This window comes from Phascolarctos cinereus, unplaced genomic scaffold, assembly GCF_003287225.1.
Source record: "Phascolarctos cinereus isolate Bilbo 61053 unplaced genomic scaffold, phaCin_HiC Scaffold_9;HRSCAF=440, whole genome shotgun sequence".
In the NCBI taxonomy this organism is placed as follows: Eukaryota; Metazoa; Chordata; class Mammalia; order Diprotodontia; family Phascolarctidae; genus Phascolarctos; species Phascolarctos cinereus.
The window spans coordinates 79467640-79492447 of record NW_027556402.1 but is presented as its reverse complement, the minus strand read 5'-3'; the positions used below and the strand labels follow the sequence as shown (position 1 = coordinate 79492447).

The 24808-nt window shown below is 37.1% G+C and overlaps 1 long non-coding RNA gene across 1 annotated transcript in view; it reads left to right on the top strand.

The window, feature by feature from the left end:
- Positions 1–22327, top strand: part of LOC144455316 (uncharacterized) — an 86260-nt gene extending 63933 nt beyond the window's left edge. Inside the window, exon 2 of the long non-coding RNA XR_013484040.1 lies at positions 22229–22327. This is a non-coding gene — a long non-coding RNA (uncharacterized LOC144455316). The remainder of the gene's footprint in view (positions 1–22228) is intronic.
- Positions 22328–24808: the final 2481 nt, after the last annotated feature.

Sequence of the window (24808 nt, the reverse complement as noted above, 5' to 3'; positions counted from 1 at the left end):
CACCTCCCCCATGAAGCCTTCATTAACTATTCCAGTCCACCTCGATTTCTCTCCTTTCTAGTTTTCTTAAGCACTTATGTAAAGTCAGCCTTAAATCTGCTCCCTGTATTCTCCATGATAGTCAAGGCAACCATAAAGAGGAATTCCTATAGGGGAAGCTGAGGGGGATTTAATTTAGCAAAATTTTACTTTCCTAGACTCACAGAGTCTTAGATATTATTTAGTCTAGTATGAACCTGAGCAGGAATCTTCTTGATAACATCTCTAACATAATAACCTAGCTTCTGCCTAAAGACATCTAGTAGTAGGGAACTCATTTCCTCCCTGCAGGCCACTAATTTCATGTTAGAACTCTTATGCTAGGAAGTTTTGTGTTATATTGAGCTGAAATCTACTTCCATTAAAATGGATCAAATTGACCTTTAACTTTATGTGAATATACAATTGAATGTACACACACACACACACACACACACACACACACACACATATATATATATATATATATATATGAATGAATGAATGAGTGAATGAATGAATGGAAAAACATTTACTGTGTGCCAAGCACCATGCCACTACAGGTACCAAATGCCACATACCTAGAGACAAATACAAATACCAAAAAGCAAGACAGACAGAAGGAGACAGAAGCAGAGAGAGACAAAGGCAGAGAAAAATACACAGAGAGTTAGAGTTGGCCCCGAAAGAGATTATTTTCTAATGGAAGAGACAACATACAGAGAGGAATTGTGGCCTAGGAAGTGTGTTCCAGTCTGGGGAGTTGCAGTGATGATGAGTAGAATAGGGAAATAAAAAAGACACACCCTTATAATAGAGTTAGTTTGATTATGGTTTTCATAGGAAGAAGTGAAGTAGCGGCAAGAGGAATAGGACTGCTACTATGGCAGGTCAGTGGCCAGGGTAAAAGAAGGAACTTGATTGGGTCTAGACCAACATGACATAGCAAGGTCTCACCAATTGGGGCAGCCTAGTCCCAGGACTGGAATCCAAGGTTCCTTCAGAGCCTAGCCTAGAAATCTAGTATATAAACATGCGTCATTTTGCACACATGTGTACACACAGCCATTTACATTGACGAACAATTTTAATATGCAGATTTAGGTTTAGGGCTCACATGCAAGTGTACAAATATGTCTTGTCTGATCTAAGACATCTCCAAAGGCCTTGGGATAGAAAATGCTATCCACATCCAAAGAAAGAACGATGGAGTTTGAACTCAGATTGAAGCATATTATTTACTATTTTTTTTTCTTCTGTTGAGTTTTGTTTCCTCTTTCTGGTGGTTCCTCCTGTTGGTTCTAATTCTTCCTTACAACATCATTAATGTGAATATATGTCTTCATAGGAATGTATGTATAAAGCCTATATCAGATTGTGTGCCATCTTGGGGAGGGTGGTGGGGAGGAAGGGGGAGAAAAATTTTAAACTCAAAAGCATATGGAAGTGATCGTTGATAAATCAAAATGAATTAATTTTAAAAAAAAAAACCAAATATGCCTTGTCAGGTAGCAAAATTGAAACTTTCCTAATTGTTTTATTCTGTGTGGGGAAAGAGAGAGAGTAAAGGGCAAGGAAAGCTCTAAATTACCAGACTTTTTGTTGGTGTTATTGTTCAGTCATTTCAGACGCCGGGTTACCCCATTTGGGGTTTTCTTGGCAAAGATACTGTAATTATTTGCTATTTCCTTCCCCAACTCATTTTACAGATAAGGAAATTGAGGCAAACAGGGCTAAGTGACTTGCCCAGGGTCACACAGCAAGTAAGTGTCTGAGGCCAGATTTGAAACTCAGGAAAATGAGTGAGTCTTCCTGACTTTAGGCCTGGTGCCATCTAGATGCCCTAAAAATGGCAGTGAAACAATTGAAAGTTTACCTAGTGGAACAGTTTGGCAAGCCCAGATGGAAAGAAGGAATGCAGAAGATGTTCTCTCGGTCCTCTTTTCCCTTCCTTCCTTTTTGATTCTGTGGCATGTTTCACGGAGCCAGCATACCCAGAGACCTCTGGCAAGTCTTTGTGTCTATTACAGACAGGCACTGAGATTCATTATGTACACATGCATGCAATAAATAACAGAGTTGTATAAACCATGTGGTTCTCTGCCAAGACCAGAGAACAGTTCTTGTCCCCTCTCTTTGCTCCTCCCTTTGGAAACTGGTGACCCCCATCATCTTCTTACACCGGGGGAATCCATAATCAGAAATCCATCTGTGGAGGTCACATGAATTTAATGATATAATTAGTGGCATTCAGCTTCAGTTTCAATTACTCATTGATCCAAACCTGTTAACATGACACCTGGAGGCAGTCAATTGCAAAATAGTAGGAGCAGGTGGTTAGGCCCTACAGGCATGCTAGGTCATAAGTACTAGCTAATTAGGTTTTTTAAAAATTCTGAAAATCTCTGGGGCAAGTAGGCAGTGTGCTGGCCTGCTGGGTCCAACAGAAACTACATCCATCCAACCAAATTCCCTATTTCTGTCAATGGCACTATCATTCTCTCATGCTTCAAACCTCAGTTATAGATTGATTCTTTGTTATACCTGATGTTTGATCTGTAACCAAGTTCTGTCAAAGTTTTCCTTTATAATATCCCTCAAATTTGTCCCTTCCTCTCCATTTCTACTATTATCATAAAATCCAAAATCTCATCATCTCAGAATTGTATTCATCACATCTCTCAAAAGTAGATTTGTCTATACTCTAATGGGAAGTACAAAAGAAAACATGAAAAAGAAACCTAAAATTTTGACTCTTGCTGTATCTGTCTCTTGCTATCTCTCTTCCCATTTTCCAATCAACTACTCAATAAGTACTTATGAAACACCTATTATGTGCCAGGCACTGTGCTAGGTGCCAGCCATATAAGTATAAAAAATTAAACATTTCTCATCCCCAACGAATTTACACTGTAATGAGGAAGATAAAAATCACCTATTCTTCTCATTGTTAAATAAAAAACAAATCAATACCTCTACTTATAGCTCCATGATTTTGCTTCCAAAAAAGATAGGGCCATTCTCCTGATCTCACTATTACCCATAACTTTTCACTTTCATGAATGAGTGAATGAAAAGCATTTATCAGATGCTTACTATGTGCTAAGCACTCAGGATAAAACCGCAAAAGTGAAACAGCCTCTGCCCTCAAGGAGCTTGCATTTCAATGGGGAAGACACCATATATAGGGGAGTGATGGCCAGGGAAGGGAGCTACAGACTGGGAAGTGACAAAGTGAATAGAATAATAGGAAGTCAAGTGACACACACATTCTAGAAGCAATGGTAGGGTTGATTTTATTCCTTTTATTTAGCATTTTATTTTTATGGTATTCATTTTTTTTTAAATTTTGAGTTCCAAATTCTTTCCCTCCTTCCCTTCCCCACCTCATTGAGAAGGCAAGCAATTTGATATAGGTTATATAGATGCAGTTATGAAAAACATATTTCCACATTGGTCACATGAGGGAAAAACACACACAGAGACCAAAAAAGAAAGAAATTTTTTAAAAGCATGCTTCAGTCGACATTCAGATTCCATCAGTTATTTCTCTGGAAATAGGTAGCATTTTTTATCATAAGTCCTTTGGAATTGTCTTGGGTCATTGTATGGCTGAGAATAGCTAAGCCATTCACATCATACAATATTGCTGTTACTGTGTACAATGTTCTCCTGGTTCTGCTCATTTCAATTTGCATCAGTTCATATAAGTCTTTCTAGGTTTTTCTGAGAGCATCCTGCTCATCATTTCTTATAGCACAATAGCACATAGTAGTCATGCCACAATTTGTTCAGCCATTCCTAGGATTGATTTTATTACAGTTTTCAGAGCAAGAGGTGGAAAGTGCGCATGGCAGGAGGGTAGGTGGTATACTGTGGCAATAGAGTAGAAAATGAATCAGAGGAAGATGTGGCTGCATGGTCCCATGGAATGCAGAGCCCAGTGGCTTTGCCTCTCACAAGAATGGCCTCTGGTAATCCAAACTGGAGAATGGAGTAGCAGCAGCAGCAGAGGCAAGTTGAAAAGTGACTAGGGTGAGAATAAGGACTGTAGTCCCTGGAGATTATAGAGGCCAGTGATTTAGTTCTTCCAGGTAGGGATTCTATTAGTCTAGTTCAGAGAGTGGAGCAGCAGCTGCAGTAGCAGCAAATTCACAAAGAAGAAACTAGTCTGAGACAATTGAGCCATTTCTCTCTGTTCACAATCTCCTTTTCTTCTATCTCTCCTTCTACCTTATTCTTCCTACACCTAGCCTGATTCTTTATTATGTCCTCTAGTCCCTTTCTACTCCTCCATTTCATCAGGCCTATCCCAGCTTCACTTTCTTCCTTTTTCTTTTTTATTCTTTTTTACAATGACAGGGAAGATCAAGACACAAACTCAGAGGAAGACAATAACATAAAAACAACTATGAGCAAAATCTCAAAGAAAAATACTAATTGGACACAAGCTCAACAAGAATTCCTGGAATAGCTAAAGAAAGATAAGAGTAGGAGAGGAAAATTTGGGGAAAGAAATGAGAGTGACACAAGAAAATTATTAAAAGAGAATTAACAACTTGATAAAGGAGAGAGCAGACCCTATACAGACCCTGTAATTTTTCTGACCAGTTGCCCAACTCTCTTACCATCTCTGGGCTGAGAGTTCCCCAAGCTGCTGCTGTGGCTACTATTGTTACCTGCTGCATTGTGGGCTCCAGACAGGCCTCCACTCCAGTGTCACAAACTTCTCCTTCTGACCTCCTAAGTTTTCTTAGGCCAGAAAAAATGTCTCACCCTGACTTTTTGTTGGCTCTGACTCTCCAAAACTTGATTTTGAGGCATTAACTTAAAGTTGTTTGGAGGGGAATGTCGAGAGAGTTCAGCGGGATTGCTACTAGCACTTGTGGCTGTAGAGGAACAGGGGCCCTTCCTGGGTAAAGACCATAGCTTACTCTCTGGTTCTAGAATATCAGGGCACTTTTCCTTGATAATTTTTTAAATATAATGTTTAGGCTCTTTCTCGATCATGGCTGAATCATCGGCATCTTTATATGTTACCAACAAAGTCAAGCAGAAAGAGAGAGAAAGAGAAATTCTATTTAAAATAACTGCAGACAACGTGAAATACTTGGGAGTCTACCTGCCAAGACAAACCCAGAAACTATATGAACACAATTACAAAACATTTTTGACACAAATAAAGACAGAGTTAAACAACTGGAGAAATATTAATTGCTCATGAGTAAGCCAAGCCAGTATAATAAAAACAATGATTCTACTGAAATTAATTTACTTGAGTGCATGCCAATCTATCAAATAATTTTATACAAATAGAAAAAATAATAACAAAATTCACCTGGAAGAACAAAAGGCCAAGAATGTCAAGGGAATCAATTAAAAATATAAAGGAAAGCAGCCTAGCAGTATCACATTTCAAAGTATATTATAGAACAGTAATCATCAAAACAATCTGGTACTGGCTAAGAAACAGAGTAGTAGATTATTGGAATAGATTAGGTATACAATGCACAGTAGTAAATGACCATAGTAAACTATTGTTTAATAAACCCAAAGATCTAAGCTTTTGGATCAAGAACTCACCTTTTGACACAAATTGCTGGGAAAATTAGAAAAAAATTAATAGAAACTAGGGAGACCAATATCTCACGCCATGTACTAAGATAAGATCAAAATGGGTACATGATTTAGACATAAAGGTGATAACATGAACAAATTAGGGGATCATGGAAAACTTTGCCTCTCAGATACATGAATAAGGGAAGAATTTGTGACTAAACAAGAGATATAGGATCATAGGAAATAAAATGGATAATTTTGATTACATGAAATTAAAAGGCTTTTGCACAAAGAAAACTAAGGTGAAATTTCTACAGCAAGTTTCTCTGATAAAGGCCCATTTTTTTCAGATATATAGGGAACTGGATCAAATTTATACAAATAAGAACCATTCCCCAGCGGATAAATGGTGATCGGGTAATTTTCAGAAGAAGAAATTCAGTTTATGTATAGTCATATGAAAAAATGTTCTAAATATCTATTGATTTGAGAAATGCAAATTAGAACAACTCTTGGGTACCACATCACACCTATCAGATTCGTTAACATGATAGAAAAGGAAAATGACAAATGCTGGAAAGCATGTGGAAAAATTGGTACGCTAATGCACTATTGGCGGAATTGTAAACTGCTCCAACCGTTCTGGAAAACAATTTGGACCTTTGTCCAAGGGACTATCAAACTGTGCATCCCCTTTGACCCAGCAATACCACTACTAGTCTGTAACCCAAAGAGATCAAAGAAAAAGGAAAAAGACACACACACACACACACACACACACACACACACACACATATATACATATATATATATATATCTACAAAAAAATTTATAGTAGCTCTTTTTGTGGTGGCAAAGAATTAGAAATTGAGAGGATGTTCATCTATTGGAAATAGCTGAACAATCTGTGGTATATGATTGTGATGGAATGCTGTTGTGCTATAAGAAATGATAAGCAGAATGGTTTCAGTAAAACCTGGGAAGACTTAAATTAAGTGATGCAAAGTGATTCAAAGTGAAGTGAGCAGAAACAGAACATTCTACACAATAACAGCAATAGCGTAATGATGATCAAATGTGAAAGACTTCTTAGCTGCTCTGTTCAATATAATGATCTAAGATGATTCTGAAGAACTCATGTTGAAAAGTGCTATCTATCTCCAGAGAGAAAAATGATGGAGCCTGAATCAAAATATAATTGTTTTACTTTATTTTTCTTGCTTTTTTTGCAACATGACTAATAATGGAAATATGCTTTGCATGACTGTGTATAATCGATATCATTTTGCTTGCCTTTTTAATGGGTAGGGGAGGAAGATGAGAGAGGGAAGGGTTCAAAACAATTTTTTTTAAAAAAAGAATGTTAAAAATAAATAATTTTTTTTAAAAAAGAAAGCTATCCGTCCATATTCTTTGAGCATTTATATATTGGGGAACTGGCTTTTAGTCTTAGCATATTAAATCAGTCCTTTATATATTTTGAAAATGAGACCTTTCTCAGGGAAATTTACAGCAAAAATTATTTCCTACTTACTACTGCTTCTTTTATAATTTAGACTTGTTTCTGCAAAAACTTTATTCACACACACACATATTTAAATTGTCCACTTTATCCTGTGTGAGCTGCTCTATCAGTTGATTATTTCTGAATTCTTTCCTTACATGAGGATCCAAAAATTAATTTCTTCCTTGCTCCTCTGATTTGTTTATGATGTGACTTTATATATCTATAAATTCCTGTATCCATTAGAAGTTTATCTTGGTATATGGTGTGAAGTGTTTGTCTATACCTAATTTATTCCAGACTGCTACATATGAACATTTTTTTAAAGTAATTGAAGATGTTTGGTTTAGAAAGGAGAATGCTACAGAGTGAAGGATATAATAGTTGTCTTCAATTACTTAAAAGACTATTTTGTAGACAAGAGACTAGCTTTGTTCTATTTAGCCCCAGAGGGAAAAACTTGGGGCAATAAGTGGAACTTTTGAAGAGCCATATCTAACTTTGATGGCAGAAAAATTCTTAATGATGAAAGTTATCCAAATGTGGAATGGGCTTCCTTGGGAGGCAGTGGGTTCCCCCTCACTGGAAGTCTTTAAGCAATGGCCATATTGTGTGACTTTGTGAAGATACTGCGGAAGGATCTCCTGTTCAGCAATTGACTGGACTAAGTTATCTATGAGATCCCTTCTGATTGTGGAATTTTTCAGATTTGTGTTTTTGCAGACCAGCCCCTAGGCAATGAATTAATCAGCCATGACAACTCATTACTGTGTCTGCAATGGAAGAGGCAGTAGGAAGGGGAGCAAACAGTGCTAAGAATCACAGTTTGGGTTATCTAGGTGGTACAGAAGATGGAGTGCCACGCCTAGAATCGAGAAGACTTATCTTCCTGAGTTCAAATCTGACCTCAGATACTTATTAGCTTTGTGACCCTGAGCAAGTCACTTAACCCTGTTTACCTCAGTTTCTTCATCTGTAAAATGAATTGGAGAAAGAAATGGCAAACCACTTTAGTATCTTTTCCAAGAAAAACCCCAAATGTGGTCACAAAAAGTCAGACATAACTAAATAACAAAAACAAACCATCACTTTAACTGTTGATACTCTGAATGTGAGGTCCTTGTCCAATGACAAGTCAAGAAAGTGCTGAAGGAATGGAAACATATCAATATTGATATTGTCCTTATAAACTAAAGAAAAGGTATAAGGAAGGAAAACTTCCAAAATGGAGGAAAAATCCAATTTTGGGCTGAGGATACTGATATGGTATGCACAGGGAATTCACAAATCAACTGAGATTTTTTTCTTTTTCTTTTTTGGCTAGGCAATGGGATTAAATGACTTGCCCTGGATCAACACCAATAGTAAGTGTTATGTGTCCAAGGCCAGATTTGAACTCAGGTCCTCCTGAATCTAGGGCCAGCGCTCAACTGAGATTTTTAAAAAGAAAATGTATAGAATATGGAAGCAAGGTCGTATAACAGAGGATGAGTATAAGACCATGATAAAGTCCTATAAAAATAGTATTGAAAATGCTACAGAGACCGATAAGTTGAGGCTTACAAGAGAAAATAAGCACAACGAGGAGGGTTATTTTTTTTTGTTTGTTTAACAATTGGAAGAAAAATTAGGTTCAAAGATGAGATAGGGTAATGCTTGGGCTAAATGGGACAGTGATCACTAACAACAGAGAGAAGCTGTTCAAATCTTATTTTGTTTCTTTCTTCTCTGCAAAGGAGAAGGACTTTTATAATAGAAGAGGATGAATCAAAATAACTAGATACCTAAGATGAGTAAGAAGATCATAAAACAGCACCAAGTTGCCCTCAAGTAACTTAGCCAAGATATGCCACATTACTGAAAGAAACTATAGGACAATGAGTTTGACTTTGATTTCCAGAAAATTTATTTAAAAATAAAAACATTCAGATACAGTTAACAAACACCTAGAAAAAGAAGCAGTGGTCATAAAGAGCCAGTATGGCTTCATTCAGAACAGATATGCCAGACTAACTTCATCTATATAGTAACCAAAATAGTTGTCTAAGAAGGATGGTGTGGATATAGTTTACCTAGATTTGATTTTTTTCTTTAAAATGTTTTATTGACGTGTTTATTTTTTTACATCATTGTCCCTTCCCAGTGATTTTCCTATCTGCTATGGAACTCATCCTTGTTACAAATAAATGTGGCAAAATAAATCAACCCATTGACTATGTCTGAAATATGTACCTCATACCACATCTATAGTTCATCACATCTCTGCCAAAAGAGGAAGCCATACTTTACCACAAATCCTTTGAAATCCTTTTGGATAGTGATTATAATATTTTTGGAGTTGTTCTAAGATTTCATTTTCAAGTTAAATTTTATTTTTCCACGTGAACTCACCAGGCATTTATTAAATGCTTATTATGGGCCAGACACAGTGATAAGCACTTGGCAATACTAATACAAGAGAAAAATCTGTCCTCAAGGAAGTGGGGGAAGATAATATGTGAAAAGGAGCTGGAAAAGCAAGGGAATGGGGGAGAGGTTAAGGTACCCAGTGTGGACATTATAGAGAATGTCCAAAGAAAAATTTGGAGAAGATTGGAGACAAATGGTAAAATGGCTAGCTTGTACCTCTTCCTTAAAATTAAGAATCTTGAAGAAACAGCCAATTACAGGGAAAGGATTTCCAATCAATGATAGTCGGTCTTCTCTCTCTCCCATTTTTGCATGCCCCACCCCCATCATAAGAAATAAAAGAAAATAAAAATAAATTATTCCCCTTCCCTCGGTTAGATTGCATTCTCTCAACAAGGTTCAATCCAGAAATCCACATGGGGAAAGAAAAAGATGGATAAAGAATGCCTATTGTGGGCCAGCACGGTACAATGAGAAAAGTACACCCACTCAACTTAAAGTGCTGAACTTAAAGGCATGGGACTTGAGTTCAAGTCTCAGCTCTACCACCTACTACTTACGCGGCATTAGGTCGATTACTTAAACTCTCCTGGATTTGGTTTTCTCATATGTAAAATTAGTGGGTTGGATTAGATGACCTCTGAGGCCCCTTTTAGATCTATGGTCCTATAAGTTATAATATACAGTTGCATGGATAGTTCACTGGGTTGTTGCATCAGTAACAATCTCCAGAAAATCAAGACTATGAATCACTCAAAAAAGCAATGGAAAGAGTTATGGTGGTTTTAATTAAGCTGTTATATTTTAACCAAAGATGAATTATACACAGGAAATCACATAAAGATTTTCATCAAAGATATGTGTGAATGGAAAAGGAATAGATGAATCTTATAATAAAGGTAAAGAGTAACAACAAATGGACAGACCTTGTTTTTATCTACAGGACCTGGTACAGAGATGAGCATACAGCATGTGCTTAATAAATGTTTACTGAACTGAACTGAAGCCACAAAGCACATTAAATAGAGCACCTGGAAAGTTAGCTTGGGATTTGAGGATGTTTGAGTACTTTGTGCACACACATTAGTTGGAAGACATTGGGAATGAGATATTCTATAATGTCTGACTTTTGGGTCAGCAGCAATGCTGGAAATAGTTTGCTCTTTTCTCTCCTGGCCTTTCTGCCACAGTTTCTGGGAGGCCTAATTGGCTAGCATTCCACCTTTTTCAGTGAAATGTTGGACATTGTCTACATATTTGAGCAAATATTGTTAACTCCAAACTCTTGCCTTTCCAGGTGGAGCAAATTTTGAAAAAGGGATCCCAAAACTCCTTTGTGCCTTAAAGGAGGTTACACAAAGGTCTCAACTCACATCCTGGTGTAGCCTTTAATCTTTTTCTCCCTTGACACTGACTCTGGGGCATTGAAGTAGGATCCCTAAGAAACAGAACCACAAAGTAAGCTTGAGTTTAAAGTAAGAAATATCCTTCCTGCCCAAGGACATGTATACTTAGCACTTTTAGGCACAGGAGATAGTTTTGTGATTGAACGGATGTTACTGACAACCAGCAATGCACTGGACCTTGACAGAAGAGAGGTAAAGTTAGGCTTTGTACCTATGAAGAAAAAAGTCTTATGATCTAATCAGAAAAAACTCAGGCAAGGATGGAAAATATACTCAGGTGAAGAATTAACAAAATCTATCACAATGTTAAGAATAAAAAAAACCAAAAAAATGATTTAGAGCATTTGGAGGGGGCAGCTAGGTAGCGCAGTGAATAGAGTCAGGAGGCCTGAGTTCAAATCCAGCGTCAGACACTTAACACTTACTAGCTGTGTGACCCTGGGAAAGTCACTTAACCACTATCACCTCACCAAAAAAGAAAAAAAAAAAAGTTAAGATACCAGTGTACAGAGGACTCTAAGGATTCTGCCATATTAAATCCTTCCCTTTCTATCTGCAGGAAGTGGAGAAAGCACCAAAAGGCATAATATTTGGGGAAGAATTAATAGGAAACACAATTGGCTTTGGGGTATGTCACAGTGGAAGAGATAGGAGCCATAAATATGTTTTTATGCTGGTTTGTATGGTTCTGGTCACCTACAATGTGATTCAGGTAGGGAACTCCCATTCTGAGAATTTTCTCCACTCACACAGATTGTCAATAACTCTGCAACTTAAGAGGTATTATCTTAAGAGGTATATATCTTTAAGAGGTATCTAGGGCAGAGAAGGGTAAAATGGTCACTCAGCCAGCAGTGTGATCATTGATAAATCATAGATTCAGGGGGAGAAGGGACCTTAAAGACCATCTGGCAAGGTCTCCCACTTAACAGGTGAGCAGAATGAGGCCCAGGAAGGTTACACAGGAAGTGAGAGAGGTAAAATAGAACGGAGCCTTCTATCCACTACCTGTCAAAGAGTATATTGTTGTTTGATCTTTTCAGTTGTGTTTTGCCCTTCATAACTCTATTTGGGGTTTTCTTGGCAGAGACAGTAGAGTGGTTTGCCATTTCCTTCTCCAGCTCATTTTACAGATGAAGAAACTGAGGCAAATAGGGTTAAGTGACTTGCCTAGGGTCACACATCTAGGGAGTGTCTAAGGCCGGATTTGAACTCAAGTCTTTCAGAGAGACTCTATCCATTAATCCACCAGCTGCCTATTCAAATATACATTGCAGAATAAAGACATATTTGGTAAATGAAAATAAATTAGAATAGAAATGTCACCTTTATCCATTTAGCATTAAAGTATACATTGAATAAAAATACAGTAGATTATTTTAAACTATAATCATCCAAACATAATGGTAGAAAATATCAGGTTAGACACCCCTCTCCCCCACCCATCCAGCATGTAGGCAGCAATAATAGGATTAAATGATGTGCTGACTAATCTCACTTATCCTAAACATATTATTTTCAGATTTGACCTAAATGGTCAAGTTACTACTTTATCTCTTGCCATCCAAATCAATTGACTCCCTGCCTTTCCTTATAGCCTCTCATTTCTACTTTGTTCACTATTATCAAGCCAAGTCCCAAACCCAATTAAGCAGCCCTGATTCCAAAATCTCTGCTCCTGGAGAAATGCGTCATGCAGCCCATCAAGGTAAATGAATTAAAAAAGCATCTGAGCAGGTATCTGGTGAATGTCACAGTTCATCCTTCCCTAATAAACTATGTTCTCTTGCTCATTCATTTGTCAGTCACAATAACTAAGGATTATTATTTGCTGCCTGTACGTGACACCAGCAATTTGCAAAGTCTGTTGGCCAGAAAATCAAGTTAGAATGACAGAGTGAGAAATTAAGCAGAAGTCTGATGTAATTAGCTACAACAATCAGTGCTCTAATTTCTGATTTATTGTTTCCTGTTTTCCTGCTGTGCTCCACTCCATGCATACTGTATGGGCTTCATATAGGTCAAACAATTGCCTTATCAGTCCTGGCCTAGCAAGAGGTCAGAGTTAACAATATTTATTTAAACATCCAGGATGCTTCCCACTGCAATTAGGAAATAACTATTACTAATAGGTTCTTGGCACTATTTCCTCATTTATACAATTTTGTGGAAACAAAAGGAGAAGAAATGGGATGGAACTCAGTTAGATTGGGGATTTTCTTCATGCATAGACATGGATATTGCTTTGCTTTTCCCCCTCAGAGGATTTTTCTTGTCAAAAGAACTGTAATTCTGTAATGAGCTGGACAAAGCATCATTGCTAGGACTGCTATCAACTCAGAAATATGGGATACATATGCTTCCTGGTGGGTGGTGAGATTTTATTTTCAAAGCTCTGGCTCTCTTTAATTGGTAGACACACTAGCAATGGGAAGTCCCTCTTGGGCCCATTTAGATTTTACTTGTTTGTTATCTTGGGCACCCAACCCATTAAAAGTGAAACAGACTTTTTTTTTAATTTCTGATTCTGAAGTCCCATTCCTAAGAAATTCTTAAAAGTTATAATTTCAAAGGAAAATTCTAAGTTTTCTACATTCATACCGCTAAAGACATGGAATTTAAGTATAGGAGCACCCTTTTCCATCTTTTTGGGAGGGGTATAGTCAGGACCTCTTATTTCATTGGTATATAGGAAATAACTGGAATGGAAATTTATGTTACTGTTGTGGTTCTGGCACTTGTAACAAGTCTTCAAAAACTGTTTGGGGCATTAAGGTTAAGTGGTTTGCCGGTGATACACAGCAAATGTCAGAGGCAGGATTTGAACCCAGCTTTCTTGATCTTTTAAGGCTGACCATCCATCTATTCCACCATGATGCAGCCTATTTTATTTTGCAGTCTATATGATGAAAATACAGGTGTAGTACACATTATGTAATACATGGAACGTGGAAATGGATTTGGGGCAGCCCAAATTATATCTTAAATGTAATATGGGTGCTGGCTACCCAAGGGAAGAGTAGTTGATATTAACATAGAACTTTAGGGTTTACAGTGATTTACAGGATACCACATGACTCTCACAACAGTTTAGAGTTGGTAAGAAATTATGTATGTGTGACATCACATGACTCTGATAACAGTCCTATAAAGCAGAAGCTAGAGGTATTATGACTCTTATTTTATAGAGGAGGAAACTGAGGTTGAAAGAGTCAAAACTGTGTCATAATGACACATCTGAAAATGAGAGGAAGGATTTAAATCTGTTTCTTTGTTGTCTCCAAATCCAGGGCTCTTTCTACTTTTCCCTTTTAGCTTTCATAAAGATAGCTACAATATGTCTTTTGGATAAATCCTAGGATACATCTGTAATGCAAATATTAATACCTTCTTTTTTTTCTAAGTTTAGATTTTTGAAAAAATATTGGTCTTTATTTGGGCAAACTACACATAGTGTGGCATATTGCCAGATATGCAGTTAGGAGAGACTTGGGCTTGAATTCTGCCTCTAAGATTCATTAACTGCTTGACTGTAGGCAAGTCCCTTCACTTTCTGAGCCTAAATTTGCTCCTTTATAAGATAGATATAATAATAATACTTCTAATACCTCCCTCGTAGAGCTGCTCTGAAGATGCAATGAAGTCATGTAGGAAAGTCATTTGCAAACCTTAAAGCACAATAAAAATGTCAGCTTTTATAATTAAATCTCTGCTACTCCACTTTTAGCTGCTTTGTAGTTCAAGTAATGCCACATGCCAAACATGCTTTACCCATACAGTAGTATACATGTGTGTGAATATACACACACACACACACACACACACACACACACACACGTTTGGAGGGGGAGAGAGAGAGAGAGAGAGAGAGAGAGAGAGAGAGAGAGAGAGAGAGAGAGAGAGAGAGAGAGTCTTGTATCCAAACTTCAAAAAAAGCCCTGGAGGCCAAATTGTAGAAACCCTAAAAGACAGCCCGAAGAGTGTAAACTTAATGTGGTAGAAAATAGGGAGTCACTGAAGGTTTGGTATAATTAGAAGAATTATTCAATCAAAGCAGATTAGGAAGAAAACAAATGTAGCAGAAGTATCTACAGTGGAATGGAATAGGGTGAGACTAGATGTGTAGGAAAGTCTGCTGGAAAATGAGTAGTCTTAGAATATTTTTTTTCTAAAATGGACATCTTTGAAAGGCTTGCCTTTGATTGAAGCAATGACCAGCTGCTCTATCAGAGGACCAGGGATGAAGTATGTTGCCCACCTCCTGACAGAGAGGTAAGAGACAGAATGAGACACATTTTTGAACATGGTTAGTGTGGGGATTTGTTTTGCTTGACTATACATGTTTGATTTGTTTTGTTTTGTTTTTCTTTTTTCAGGGATAGGGGAAGGTGTTAGGGAGAAGAAAATAAGTGCTTGTTAATTGGAAAGAACAAAATTTAATTAAAAAAAAATGAAAGTGTAGTCCATGGATAAACGGATACAGAATGAAATGAGCAGGATCAGGAGAATGATTTACATAATTACCACAGAAATGTAGAGAAAAACAGCATTGAAAGGCCAGTGCAGCTAATGGTATGGGGGCAGAGCATTGGACCTGATGTCAAGAAGACCTGAGTTCAAATCCAGACACTTACTATCTGTGTGACATAGGGAAATCATTAACTTCTGTTTACCTCTGTTTTCTCATCTGTAAAATGTGGGTAAGGACAGTATCTACCTCCCAGGGTTGTCTTGCGGACCAAATGAGGTAATGTTTGTATAGCACTAAGCACAGTGCCTGGCACATAGTAGGGGCTGTGTAAATGCCTAATTCCTTCCCTCCTCAATACAATCACCAGTCATGACTTTAGAAAATTGGAGATGAAGTATATCACCCAGCTCTTCACAGAGAATTGATAGACTAGAGGTACAGAAGGAGATACACACCTTCATACATTTGACATGTTGATATTTGTTGTTGATTAAGTTCATAATATCTCTTTTTTTTTTTGCTTTTTGATGAGGCGATATCTGAGTTAAGTGACGTGCCCAAGGTCACACAGCTAGTAAGTGTTAAGTGTCTGAGGTTGGATTTGAACTCAGGTCCTCCTGACTCCAAGGCCAGAGCTCTATTCACTGTGCCACCTAACTGCCCCTATAATATCTTTTTAAAGTAAGAAAAAGAATAAAACATGAGCAGTGCAGTTTGGCAGATGCAACAACTTCATCTAAAGGAGTATTAGAAATAAAATTAGAACCACATGTACAGGCCTTTAATGAAAATCTAAGTATTTAGTGTATACTTTAATAGATGATGAGGAGCCCTTTAAGGTTCTTGAGATATAGAGATATAGAGCTGTATTTTAGAATAATTCCTGAAGCTGGTGTGTATATTGGATTGGAGGAGGGAGGTAAGCCTGGAAATAGAGAGAGAACTCTGTGAAGAACAGAGAGAATTAATGAAGGTCCAAATAATGGGAATGGAAGTGGCATTGGGAAAGAAAGGATAAATGAAAAAGACATGGTAGAAAGAGATTCTAGAAGACTTGAGAACAAACTAGATGTGGGGGGAAGCAAAAGAAAAGAACAAGTCAAAGATGACTCAGAGGTTTCTAATCTGGATACCTTGGGAAAGTCCTGGTGTCACCGACAGAAATAGGGAAATCAGGAGTCGTCAATTTGAGAGCAGGAGGTAAGAAGTCTGGTTTTGTACATGCTGAGAATATGCCCTGTTTCTACAATTGGATGAGGTAGGCAGACATTCTTTGCATACCTAAAATGATAGTAATAATGATTATTTTGGCAGATTCTGAACCTGTAAGAATCTTTTATGGGAAAAAAATTCCAGAATCATTTAGTGAAGATACCTTCCCAATACGCTACAGAAATCTACAAATTGATACTAAGAAAATGGGCATACTTCCAGGACATCAACGATAGCAAACTGTGAACCTTCACGGGACAATTATATTCACTCTCATTTCCTCACTCATTGCTGTCAATTTCCTATTCTTTTCTCACCTTGGAGCTATTTTATTTTACTTGAAATGTTTCTTCCAGTCACCCCTTAATTTTCAATCCTCCTTGCCATCTCTCTAATCAATCAGCCAGTTAATCAACAAACATTTATTGATTTATTGAGTGCTTTTTATGTCTCAGGCACTATGCTAAGCCCTGAGGATACAAAGAAAGACAAAAATGTTGTCCTTACTTTCAAGCAGCTCACATTATAGCAGGGGACACAAATGGAAATAACTATGTACATTTTATATAATATGTATATGTTTATATGTGTACAGTATTATGCATATGTATCTTCCATGTACATTATGTTATATATATAATATTATATATGTATATACATACATTATATATAAAATGCACATATATATAAATTGTGTATATATACACACAATATTGTGTGTGTACATATATGGCGGGGACACTTGCAGTGGGTGGTTGGGGAGGTGGGAGGGAGTACTGGAAAAGCCCCCGTATTCTAGTTCAAGGGCTTATTACTGCAGGCCCATTTTTAAAAATACTACTCTCTAATATCCCCCCACCTTGATCCAATATGCTTTGTTCTAATCTTCTTAAAACACAACTTTGATCTTGCAACCCTCTTCTCAAAAATCCTGGCATTCAAAGACCTCTACAATATGGCCACAGACTTCCTTTCCAACCATATATCTAAGTACTAACCTTTCTAAAACTTTTATTCCAGTCAAATTATCTGTCTTATAAATATGTCTTATGTTTCCTTTCCCTCACTATTCTTTTGTTCATGCATTTTCCTTTCCCAATAAGGCTTTCCATTTCTTTTCTGCCCAACAAAATTTTGTGTCAATTCAATTCAACAAATACTTGTTATAGGGCGTATTATGTGCATACTAGTGAGAGAGTAATGGTGTCAAACTCAATGAGAAATAGGGGCCACTCAACTGTGCATAAGGATCCCTGTAAGGCCACACATTGACTTAGAAAACCATACATTAACATTATTGTTTTTGTGTGTATAAAATCATTTATCATATTTTTAACTTATTTTGTTAAATATTTCCAAGTTACCTTTTAATCTGCTTTGGGCAACACTTAGACACTGTGTAAACTCCTCAAGAAAAGGTTGTTACTGATTGTTAGGCTTTGTGAAGGAGAAAGGATATAAGTTAGCTTTTAAAAGATGGGTAGGAATGCTGTAGTTTGATGGAGGTTGGAGAATGTTCCAATGGAGCAATGGAAAAATGGTTTTGGTATTGGAGAGAGTAACCCAGTTTAGGCAGATCATAGAGTGAATGGAGTGGAATAATGTGAATGAAGGCTAGAAATATTAGTTGTTATTTAGGTTGAATGAAGTGAATGAAGGCTGGAAATATTAGGTAGTGCCAGAAGGTGGAGGGACTTGAATGCTAAGCTAAGGAGTTAGAACTTTATTCAGTGGGCTGAATAAATAAGTAACATAAATATAAATAACATAAATAAAATAAATAAGAAATAATAAGGAGCTAAAGAATTATTGTAGTAGGAGAGGACAAAATCAAATTTTTTCCCTAAAGGAAGATTATTCTGGGAGCAGTAATAAAGGATGGATTGGAGGGGAAATGGTAGAGGCAGAGACCTATTAGGAGACTGTTTCTCAAATTATTTTTTCTGTATTAATGCCTACTTTGCCCAACTAAATTGTAAGGTTTCCTAGGCAGAGACCACGTCTCAAAGTTCTCTGTACCTCCGACAGTCCATAGTACATAATAGGCATTCATTAAATATTCATTGATTTGAAATAACCCTTCATTTCATTAAGATGGCAAAACATAAAGTGACTGAACTAGATAACCTCTTTAAGTTCTTGCCAGATCACTACTTCTAGGATTCTATAATCAGTCTCCTAGATGTCTGAGACTAAGCACATAAGTGCCTCAGTTCAAAGGAACCCATTATTTGGCAGAGATGTATAATCTAAAGTTTCTGGGAAGAATCTTACAACATGGTTTTGCCTGGCTTGGTTTCTGAATATTTCAAATGTCATGTTTAAGTACCTGTCCTGGTAAATCGAACAAGTCACACACTCTTACATACATTTCTGTGGGTGACTATTTTGATATAAAGGCAAAGAAGAAATCATATTGGTGAGTTAATAGATTAATTCAATATAGCAGATCTTATGTGTTATAATTCTGTAAATACTTGAATGATCTGTTACATTTTAATTTAAAATGAAAGATGATGGATAAGGATGAATCCAAGAAAAGCTTTTACAGAGACCAGACTATCTGAATGCCTGGTTTTTAAGAATGAGCCTAGTTAATACTAACAAAGTTACAGTGAATAAAAAAGCTTGGCTGCATCTAGACTGTATAGCAAATAACAAGGTTACTTCCATGCTTATCATTTGTTTGGTGCTTTTAAGGTTCGCAAAATGTTTTTCATACATTATCTCATTTGAACCCCACTACAATTCAGTATGATAGTGGAAAGAGCACTTGCTTGAGAGCCAGAGCATCTGAATTCAAACCCTACCTCTGATGCCTGTTACCTAAAGTCAAGTCACTTTGCTTTCCTAGGCCTCAATTTTCTCATCTGTAAAATGAGTAGGTTAGAATGGATAGCATCTGAAGTCCCTTACAACTCCAGAGCTACAATTCATTTTTCAGAAAAGGAAACTGAGGCTCCAATGGGCCTAAGTAACTAACCTATGGTCACACATCCAGGCAAGTGTTAGAGGTTAGATTTGAACCCAGTTATTTTTTATTTAATACTTTTTTCCAATTACATGTAAAAACAATTTTTAACATTCTTTTTTTTTTAAATTTTGAGCTCCAAAGACTCTTCCTCTCTCCTTCTTACGCTCCCTCCCTAAGATGGCAGGCAACATGATATAGATTATTCATACACAGTCATGCAAAATAGTTTCATATTCGTTATGTTGTGCAAGAAAACACAGACCAAAAAAAAACCAAGAAAACTAAAGAAAGTTTTTTTAAAGAGTATGTTTTAGTCTGCATTCAGACTCATTAGTCTTAGGAGATGTATAACATTTTTCATCATAAGTGCTTTGGAATTGTCTTAGGTCATTATATTGCTGAGAACAGCTAACTCATTTATATTGATTGCTATTGTAATAGCGTTGTTACTGTGTACAATGTTCTCCTGGTTCTGTTCACTTTATTTTGCATCAATTCATGTAAGTTTTTCCAGGCTTTTCTGAAAATATCCTCTCATCATTTCTTATAGAACAAAAGTGCTCCATCACAATCATATATGTATATATATGTATGTGTATATATATATATTTGTGTCTATATATATATATATTTGTGTGTATATGTGTATATGTGTATATATGTATATGTGTATATATATATTTGTGTACATATACATATGTGTATATAAATATATATGTGTGTGTGTATATATATATGTACGTATGTATATACTATAACTTGTTCAGTCATTCCCCACTTGATGGGTATCCCCTCAATTTCCAATTCTTTTTCACCACAGAAAGAGTTGCTATAAATATTTTTGTACATGTGGATCCTTTTCCTTTTTTTAATATAATATATCTTTGGGATGCAGACCTAATAGTAATAGCGCTGGGTCAAAGAGTATGCACAGTTTTTTAGCCCTTTGGGCATAGTTCCAAATTTCTCTCCAGAATGTTGAACCCAGTTCTTGATGTCATGTCTAGTGCTTTCCCCACTATACCACCCTGGCTCGCTCTCATTAATGTCTTAAGCATAGTTCAGTTAATGTCAAGCTCTAACTTCTGTCATAAAACACTCTTTTTTTTCCCCCACATACCACTCCCCACTCCCACCACCAGAGTCGAAGTAGGAGTCCCCAGTTTTTGCTTTCTGGATCATCCCAAGCATTAAAGATAAAATGGGCTCATGCTAAAATTTCCAGCAGTGGCTAAAGCTTGCAGGGTCCCTGTGAAGTGTTATAACTTATCATCTGCCAGTGCAAAAATAAAATAAATAAAACACCAGAATTTCAACCTGGCTTTTGATTTTATAATTTAATACCAATATTACTGCCCTTATTAGTTTTACTGGCAAATCAGGAGCTCATGGCCAGAGTCCAGCTGTGACCCCAGGGCAAGAACTTTTTGCCTCCTGTCACCTTCTGACAGTTTAGGCCATTAATTACCTCAATCAGCTCGAACACAAGCCCCTCTCTGTCTGCCAGCTGGCAGTCCCCAGCTTCAGCAACTGGCAGCTAGCAAAGATTTAAAACCAGTAAAAAGGGCTGCTATGTAAACAGTTTATTGTATCAGATGCAATGGCCACGGTAGACACACATCAGTAATCAAAGGTAGGCTGCACTCTCGAGGGCCTTGATAAGTTAGCTGAGATGGAAGCCAACGTCATTTTTGTGTTGTTTATCTATACTTTATCCGGGCAAATGAAACCAGCCCACAGCCAGCCTTGGATCTCCCTTCTAGAGGTCTTATGTCGGTTCAGAGGGGGAACAGCAACAGCTCAGTCTTAAAGAAAAGCAACTTGTATCCAGCCCAAAGGAAAGAGCCTTTGGCCATGATGTTTATGTTTCAGAAATCACAAAATAGAAGGGGAGGCTTACAGCTCATTAGTACTCATGGATGCCTCATGGGCATTCCCTGTGCCACTGAGTTGGGACTGATTCCTGAAAGGGAAGCAACTCTCTTGCCAGGCTCATTTGTAAAACACTTGAAGTGCTGCAGGCTGGGAAACATTAAGCTTGTCCTCTAGTTCCAGCTGAAATATTGTCTTAACCTCTCCGTGGCTCTTTTGAAAAGTATTTGCCAATATGGCCCCCAAACTTCCAAGATGATCCCTGATACTCTAGCCATTGCCTAACCATCATTTCTGAATACCTAAGAGCTTATTTAATAATTTGATCATATGGATAGTCAAAAGATAAGACAAAATCAACTCAGTCTGCCATATGGCGACCATTCATAGAGTTCAGACCTGAGGGTATCTGGCAGTTAATAGGAGTGAAGCAGAAGGGGAATTTTATTTGGATTCAGAGGGTACAGGTTTGAATTCTGGTGCTGTTACTTAACTGGTTCTATGGCCTTGGGCAAATGACCTCACCTCTCTCAGTTTCTTTGTGTCTAAAGAAAGAATAAGGTAAAGGCAAGTTATATGACTTCTAAGGACTCTTCAAGATCTAAATCTATGATCTGATGATGTTTAATGACTTAAGAAGTGAGTTCAAATTCTGGTGGAGGCCTAAAAGAACCAAAAGCAAGTCTAATAATGCCTCAGGCCAATGTCCAAACTCTTCTTATTCAGAACAAGGAGACTAAATGACAGGCTGGACATTTTTACTCATAAAACCAATTATTGCCTTCATGCTTTTTTTTTCTTAGGTTCTCTCCTGGCATATCATCGTTGCTCAATACTTCATCATTCATTCATTCAACATGTAAACAGATCAATATAAGCTGAAGAGGGAAAAGAATTAAAAACTAGGAGAATCGGGAAAGGCTTCAAGTAAGAGATGATGCCTGAGCTGACCCTTAATGGAAGCTAACGGTTCAAAGGGACAGAGGTTATGAGGGAAGGCATGCCTGGGGTGCGTGAGAGCCTTTACAAAACCATGGAAGCAAAAGATTAAATGCCAAATTCAGTGAACAACAAACGAACTACTTCGTCTAGAAAATGCAGAGGTGTGAAGTGGAATATGAAATGTCTGGAGAGGAAGAAAAGGATGAAATCTTTCTGGAAAGGATGGTTAAGCAGATTTTTTTGCCCAGAGATAACATAAAAATATTCATTACTCCATTCCTGGACAATAAAAAATTCATGGAGATTTGGTACATTTGGCCCATCTTGTGGAGAAGGAAAAATATTGTTTCACTGAACCTAGAACAGGTTGTGTTATATATGTAGAAGTGAAGTCCAGTATCTATGTTGCTCTCTAATCAGTCACCGAAACCTATCAGTTCTTCTTGTGTATCTCCTTTGAATGTAGCCTTTTGACTCAGTGCTCTCAACCTTGGCATTTGATTTTTTTTTAGGCCCTCAAAGTTAAGTGACTTGCCTAGGGTCACACAGCTAGTAAGTATCTGAGGTCAGATTGGAACTTAGGTCCTCTCGACTCCAGATCCCTATCCATTGTGCCACTTAGCTGCCCTCATTATTTGATTCTTAACAAAGGTCATGTGTTTTTGTTCCTCTGGTTTAGGCCAAGGGGGATGGTGGCTTTCATTCTATTCAACAAATATTAAGTATCTACTAAATGCAGAACATTGTTATTAAGTATCTTGGGAGATGTAAAGATAATTTAAGATATAGTCCTTATGTTCTCTGGTTTTACAATTAGCATCTAGAGCTAATCCCAAGAACCCAATACCTCAGGGCTTTTTTTCCTCCTGTCTTTCTTTTGCTGAATTACCATGCTTTTAGCATGGAGAAATAATGGAATTAGATACTGTTTCTAGCTGGAATCAAATGTACTACCTCTTAAGGGTAGTGAACCCCCTCTCGACCCATTAATTCAAGCACAGGCTAGATGAGCACTTGTTGGAGGGGAAGAGAGAATTCATGTTTCTGGTAGTTTTTGGATTAGATTCCTTGGAGAATCCTTCAAATTCTAATATTCTATGGATATATTCCTTCCTTTACAGCATCACTACCTTAATTGAGACTCATATTACTTTACCTTTGGCTCTTTTCAATAACATCTATGATTTTAATTTATCACCAATCTATTCTAGACACTGATGCCAAACCAGTATACTTTTTAAAATAGCATATTAATCATTATTCCTCTGCTCAAATCTTCCAGTGTCCTCTTTCATCCCCTGGACAAAACCTTTTAATGGCTTCTAAGTACCTACATAATAAAGTCCATACTCATGCTTGTATAGTATTCAAGATCACCTTCTGGCTGTTCTTAAGTTGTCTTTCCAATCTTTTCTTAATATACTATCCTATGGAAAGCCCTCTACTCCATTCAGATTTTTCTGCATGATTTGCATGTTCTTACTTTCATGCCTTTAACCATGCTAGTATCCCTATCTGGAATGCCTTTTCCTCTGAACCCTACTCATCCTCTAAGCTCCAGTCCTCCATTTTCCAGGAAAGCCGTTGCAGCTCATGGTCTTCTTTCCTTCTGAAGAATTCCTATGAAAGTGATTATCTATCCTATTCTTTTGGCACTTATCATTCATACATTGCCTTATAGCATAAGTCTTTTTAAATGTATTTATATTGTAATGCCAAGTGGAATAGATTACTGCAAGACAGGTAATGTGTCTTGTATGTCATCATATTCCTTTAATAAAATACCCAACACATAGTATAACAAATAAATAAATGATAAATGATTGTGAATACAAATATATGAAAGAAAAATACGAAAGAAAGATGGGAAGATGGAAAGAAAAATATGAAAGAAAAATTAAAATTATGTGAATAGAGAGCTGAAGATGATTACTTTGGTAATCAATGCAAGGACATATGAACCCCTCCAGTAGATCCTTTTCCCAGTTGGTACAGATTACAACCCCTTAAAATGTAATAGACAAAGGGCAGCTAGTGGATAGAGCACCAGCCCTGAAGTCAGGAGGACTTGAGTTCAAATCCAGCCTCAGACCAAACACTTGTCACTTACTAGCTGTGTGACCCTGGGCAAGTCACCTGACCCTAATTGCCTAAAAAAATGTAATAGACAAATAGATGAAACAATTATTACATGCTTACTATGTGCCAGGCACTTGGCTAAGCTCTGGGAATATGAATACAAACAAAAAAGTTCCTACCCTCAAGGGGCTTATATTTTAATGGAGAAAAGACAAAAAACAACATATAAAAGAGCAGTAGAAAGAAGTTGGGAAGGAGGCTGAAGAGAAAGAAAGTGTATTGAGGCGTGAGTGAAATAATCTTCAAGAATTGCTATGGCCAAAAAATTCTTCACTTTGCAGGCAATTCAATAATGAGCCTCA